The following is a 6,703-nucleotide window of genomic DNA, read 5'->3' on the forward strand; positions in this document are numbered from 1 at the left end:
ACTTTGACCGGGGTGGGGGGGGGGGGCAGCCGGGTGGCGGGGGGAGGGATGTGTGTCTAGAACTCCACCCCACCCCTAATAAATTAGTTTTTGCCTCTGGTTTTGCAGCAGGATTATGCTTCCATCCTAGTTAGCATATAGCAGTCACGTTAGCAACAAAAACGTTTGCCGTTATAAACACCTTCACTGCAATCCACTTCTCCCTCTCCCTTTATGTAGACAAACAGGCGTGTCCACATATGCTTGCATATCGTGTCCAAGTAGGGGAAAGCGTACAAAGATCGGGAGACAAAAACTCTACAAGAGACACCTAGGCGGCCGTGCGAAACAGTTTTAAGTTGCTAAGCCAGTGTCTCTGATCTGAATCACGATTCCCCTTTTTGTGGAAAGAGCCGATAAAATTGGTTTTCTTCCACCAAAAATGTTTCTGCCGATCCCTTTTCCAAACCCAGCTAACCTTTCAGAAAGACAGCTCAGGCCTACGTAATATCCCACATACCGTTCGAAGCCCCACCGTTCCAAGGATGTTCAAGGTAACATACCTGTTTATAAGAGACTTTATTCTTAAATGCTTTAACTCTACCTAGGGGACGGAATTGGGTGCCCAGTGGTGGATGTGGTGGCTTATGTTCATTTCTCTTACTTGTGGGAGTGATCGGCTCAAGACTAGTTTGCTGTCCGCTCATTTCGTTCCACCTTTAGCCTTTTGTGTTCTAACGCTACGCGCTGCACACGCGCGCGCACACACGTCCTGATCTTGCGCCAGACTGTTGCTCTAAAATTAGGAATGCGATGCCGAGACCATTACAGCCGCAGTGAATGTTGAGTTGCTTCCCGTGGTTTAGTTTGGTCTTGGGCTGGAAGTCTGCATCTTTGGCCCCTTTTGTTTTGTATGATGCTTTTGATCATGTAGGCACGGCCACCCCTGGATGTTCCTTGTAAAGATGCCTTGAGGAGGTCGATTTAAAAGGAAGACAAAGCCACCGCTGTCTGTAAACTGTAAATATGTATTTTGGCACTTGTACCGCAGTAGGTGCAAATCGAGTTCTGATGGAAATGCTGACAGATCCTTCATGGTGGCCAGAGCTACTGTGCAGTGCGAAAATAAATGAAGCAAAAATGTATTCTTGAGATTAACAGTGCAAGGCCAGTACGTTTTATAAATCTGTCAGTATCTTCTTTAATGGAGTATGTGCAGTGACATTGAAAGATACACTGTGTATGTGTGTGTAGAAGCTATTCTGTGACCTACAAGGCATTCGTAAGATGTATTTCCCATTTCTAAAACCCGTGTTGAAATATAAGTACAGATTGACAGAAATAGGTGTTTTACTTAAATTCGTATCTAATCTTCCGTGGCTCCATTTTCTTTACAGGATACAGTCTTACTGATTTGTTAAGAGGCATTTGACCAGAGTTTGGTTTTGCTTTACATACAGGGAAAAATGAGCCCTTAGCTTTCCGCAAGAAGTGACGTTGCTCCTAAAAAAGAATGAATGGAGAAAACAGAACCAGCTGAGGGCACAGCCCAACTCCCATTCATCTTTGAGCGCCCGGTGTCCAGCACCATTTTCGTGTCCTAAAAGTCATTTTTGAAGCAAAAAAAAATGGTGGGGCACATTCTTAGAATAAAACAGTTGACTTGTGCGTGACCTTTTCTCTCTTTCCCCCTGTTTCTCTGGAAGGTTTGGTTCATAAATTAAACAATGGGCTATCACTAGACAAACCCCAACAAAGGCTCTACATTTAGCTTAGCAGCAAGAAATGCTACCTTGATTAGACAGGAAGGAGAAACTCGACTTCGAGAAAGAGAATAGAATGCTTTGAGCTTGGCAAATAACCAAGGGAGTGGATGTAATGCTCTGGTTAATAGACATATCAAATTTGAGAAAGTCACCTTATCTTCAGACTGCCAAGCCACTGAGGAGATTATAGTGGACCGCCTTGTAGGTTACCAGCTAGGAACTGATTTTAGGTGTGGAAGCACCAGTCCCGGATGGGCTTGGCTGGCAGCTGAGCTTTGTAATGACCGTGCTTGAACCGAACTAATCCCTTCCCTTGTTTCGGCATGCATACTCATGTGTTTATTTTAAAATAATGGCCTTGCCTTTTCTCCAGCATGGAGGAAGTCAAGATGAGCGGCTCGGTCACGCCGAATGAAGACAACCCCGGATGTCGTCTCCAAGTGCTGTCACCCAGGAAGGGTGTGGAGCCACCGCTGGCCCCGATACGCTTGTTCCACCGCCTCTCAGAATCGTATGCCCACTTGGATAGGCAAGGGGTCCCGGGGAGAGATGCCTGGTCAGCCAAGGCCTGGCTCCCAGACCTGCACGCTTTGTAATCCAGGGACATGGTGTCCAAAACTGACGGGCAAGTTTATTCTGATTGGTGGAGTCACAAAGGGTATTTTATGGCTTTCCTTGCCCGGATACCACCCAAATAGAAAATCCTGAGCCCATTTCAGTGCTGCTGCTTTCTCTGCCAGGTAATGGTATCCACACCTTCCTGTTTACGCGGTCCCCTTTTGTAGCGGCATTTCCAGGCTTTTCCAGAGGTTGTTAAACTTGCCCTGGGCTGTCAGCTTAGCCTCTTCGTCTTAATTTCCCCTTAATTAAACGAGGGTAACCAATATGGTTCCCAAGGCTAGGGAGAGAACTGCATCGCACAGACTGGAAAACATTTCAGCAATTGTAACTGGGCCCTGTAACTGTTAAATAACTACAGAAATGGCCTACCACCTGAATGGGAAGGCTGCTGAGTCCACTTTTATAATCACTCAGGGCACTGGGCGATCTGCACAGAATAGATGGCCCCAAGGAGTGGGGAGAGGTGGGGGAGCAAAGGCAAAGCTGTTTGCTCATTTCCCCCTCGTGATGATGTCTTCGACCACATGCAGCCCCTGCCACAGAGTTCTGAAGTTTCAAAAGGGGAGAAAAGGATAAATCCAGGCCATTAAAAGAAAATAATCAAAGCTATTGAAAAGATAAAACAAATGCGTCGCCCTAAAAGGGCCGTCTGTGCAAGTAATAAGGTTGAAATAGTGATACTGATTTCCTAGCCGAACGGCGTTCCTCACACATGTGGTTTGTGTAGCCGCGTCTGGGTGGGTGGTCCGCTGAGAAGTGCTAAATGCAGCAAGATGGCTTAGTTGTTGAGCAGCAGAGGGAAGCTTTAGGACAGGCTCAGCCCGTGGCATCTATAGCCCCTGCAACATAAAGAGGCTTTCCTTTTGCTTTGTTCCAGGAGGGAAAGTTTTAACTTGGCTTAGTCATTTAAATATGAGTCTCTATTCTGCACAGAATTAATCAAAGGGTAGGAGTTTTTTTGTGTGTGCGTGTTTTTTTTTTTTAAAGCACACCCCCTGTCCCTCATCCTAGCCCTAGGGGGTGGGATGTATGGCACGGAATGGAATAACTCTCCGTTTGTTCTAATTTATCCCCTGGGTACTAGGCAATGATAAACACCTCCTTTGAAAGTGATGCTATTTTAAGTAACACCTCAGTCTAGATTGGACAGAAAAGAATATAAATTAAAGGTACATATTATGAATCTAGTCCCCAAACGCCGATGGGAGATGGGCTCCCCAAAGGCACATTAATGTTCATGAGAATGATTAAAGAAGTACCCTCAGTTCAAGGTGGGATGGGGAGGCTTGTTGAAGGAGACTTGCTTCTACAAAGAAAACATGGTACCCGTTGATGGCTTTTGACAGACATGAATCGTTGCTCACTCATGTCTGAAGACAAGTTGCTTCACAAATACTCCTCAGAATTGGCAGATACTGTGGTTTTTATTTTGACTGTCAATCACTTGGGTGATAGGTCATTGGTTTCCACCTTACAAATTTGTTTGCAGGTCAATTGCCTGCCTCCCCGCCCCCACCCCCACTAGAATGTACGCCCAATGAGGATAAAGACTTTTCTTGTTCACTGATGGCTCTTCAGGACCTAGAACAATTCCTGGACATACTAGGCACTCCTATTTCTTAAAAATGTGGGAGACTTTTGTAAACATTGACCGCTTAAGACATTTCATGAAAGCAAGTTTTAAGTTTGGAAAAACTGCCCAGTGCCTGACCCTGTTGGAAATTCATGAATTGCTACCGTATTAAATCTCTGGTGGGCTATGTGTTCTAACAACGACCAAACTTGTTTAGCCTTATTTAATCCAGTATTTCTCCAGTTGTATATAACACAACGGTAGTTACAAAAGATCACAGGTATTTTCCTTTTACTCTCCTTGATCAAACTAGTTTGTATACTATGTTTCATTCTTCAGGGCTTACAACATAGATTGGGATGTTATGGGTTCAGAGAAGGTCAACACAGCTAATTAATATCTCCAGAAGGGGTTTTCTGGGTTAGGTAACCATTTAGCTTCCTGTCCAAACTGGAACGTTTTTGAGAATTAAAAGGGACATTAATAATTATCCCAAGACAACATAAGTAAACCAAGGCTGTCTTTGGCAAACTAGGATATGTGGTCACCCTATTTTTAAAGAACACCTTTGGGGGGGTGAGGGGTGGGGGGTGGGGGGGCACCTTGGTGGCTCAATTGAGCATCCAGCTCTTGACTTCAACTCATGTCATGATCTCAGTCATGGGATCGATCCCCATGGTGGGCCTGCTTGGGATTCTCTCTCTCTCCCTCTATTCCTCTCCCCTGCTTGCTTGCTCGCTCAAATTAAAAATAAACATTTTAAAGAACACCCTTCAGAACATGCCGGACTGAAAACACGTCCTTCAGTTAGCATGTGCGTGATAACGGTGTTTGGTTGGGCTGTTTATGGTCACAGGAGAGTCTCTCTCTCAAGGTAGGGGCAGTCCCTTAGGCTCCAGCCTGTAAAGGGCATTTTCAGTGTTGCTGAGGAGCCTTGGTAGTCGACGTGGTCCCTGGGTCATACCTCACATCCCCACCACGGCCTCCGTGGAAGCCCTCAGTCCTTTACAGGGAGGGGCCGTTCATTGTGTCGGGCCCCTCGTCTCGTTCTCAGAGCCTACTGCATGTTGAGGTTGTGTTTTTCTGCACAGGAGAACACTTTCCTGAAGATGCTACCCCTTCGTCGTCACCTGCTGAGTTCCTCTGGCTGCTGCTGTTCCCTGGGGAACAGCTCACAGCTAGAGCTGCTCAGTGGTCGGGTTCTCTCACTGTTGAAGCATGTTCTGGAATTCGGCTGCCCTCCACTCTGTGTCCGGGTCCTGCTACCCGATACCCTTCGCTATTTCCGTGGTTCCAATCCTAGTGGGCACAACTTCTCAAAACAAACACTCAAAAAATGTTGAACGAATAAATGGATGGTGGAAAGCAAATCTCTTGCCTGACAAGTGGGTTACCACATTGATGTCATTCTGCCTCTTTCTCCAAAATTATATCTCCTAGTCTGTTACTAAAGGTAACGTATAATATGATGACAAAAATCATAGACACTGGAGTCAGAAAAGCTTGGCTTTGAATCCCAGATCCACTACTGCTAGCCCTGTATATTGACGCTTCCTGACCCTTGGTTTTCTCATCTGTGAGAGGGACTGAACAATGTATCTCCGTTTTAAGGTTTTTATGAAGATGGGATGCTTGTAGACTACTTAGCACACCGTGCCTGCTCTGTGGTAAAGAGCTCGATACGTGGTCGTGATCTTGACTTATTATTACTGTGGGAATCTGATGAGAAGCTTCTATTCTCTTCGTGGAGAATGTTACCAACCCATTGGATTGTCTGGTGCCGTTTGGCCTCAAGTGTCTTTATCGCAAGAGCTTGTTGGAACGTGTGTTACCCTCACTCACAGCCATTGGCCGTGTTATTGGCCATCCTCTCGTGCACATTCTTGTAGGACAATCAGCTGCATAACTGACTGGTACCTTTAAAACCATTTTCAGCCCATGGAAAGGAAAGAAAGCCAGCAGGAAGAGATCACCGTTTTCAGGTCTCTTTCTGGCCTCAGATCCAGGTCACGTAAAACAATTGATCGCCTTTCTACCCACTGAGTTCATTGCTAGCAGTAACGTTGATGAACCTGCAGTCGTAGGTTCGAGCCCCTGACATGTCCACACGCTTACGAATCCTACACAACCATGTCATGAAAGAGCGTCCTGGGTCATCCGAGGACAGGGTGACAGCATGCCCTTCCAAACACGACTTCACCACATCTTCTGCAGGTGGTAGTTATACAGTATAATCATCATCATCTTTACAGACTGTGGCTCACCCTTTTGGTGAGAGGTGTTTGGCTGGAAGGCCATCCCCGTGATAATGTCGACCGTTTCATCTGGAGTGAGCCCAGGTTTGTGACCTTGGTTAGCCATCTGGCTCAATTTCCATGTAGAAGAACACCTTTTTTTTTTTTTTATTAAGTCAGGCATGTATACTATGTAGAAATGGCCATTGTTATAATGCTATGATTTGATTTATAGCAACAGTCTCTGAATCTCTTATTTCACCAGTGTTCTCTTGTAAGAGCGTGCCACAGTTCTGGTGGAGTGTTATTGGCCACATCACTTTGTCCAGTATCCAGCATAGCCCTTTGCTATCTTGCAATGCTACTATGGTCACTATTCTTTTCCCTTAAATAGTATGGAATGTATCAATGCCTATTGCTCCTGTGCCAAATTACCAGAAACGAGTGGCTTACAACACAAATTTCTTCTCTTAGAGTTCGGGAGGTCAGGAGTCTGAAATGGGTCTCACTGGGCTAAAATCAGAGGGTCA

Source organism: Prionailurus viverrinus, chromosome D4 (assembly GCF_022837055.1).
Source record: "Prionailurus viverrinus isolate Anna chromosome D4, UM_Priviv_1.0, whole genome shotgun sequence".
Classification (NCBI taxonomy): Eukaryota; Metazoa; Chordata; class Mammalia; order Carnivora; family Felidae; genus Prionailurus; species Prionailurus viverrinus.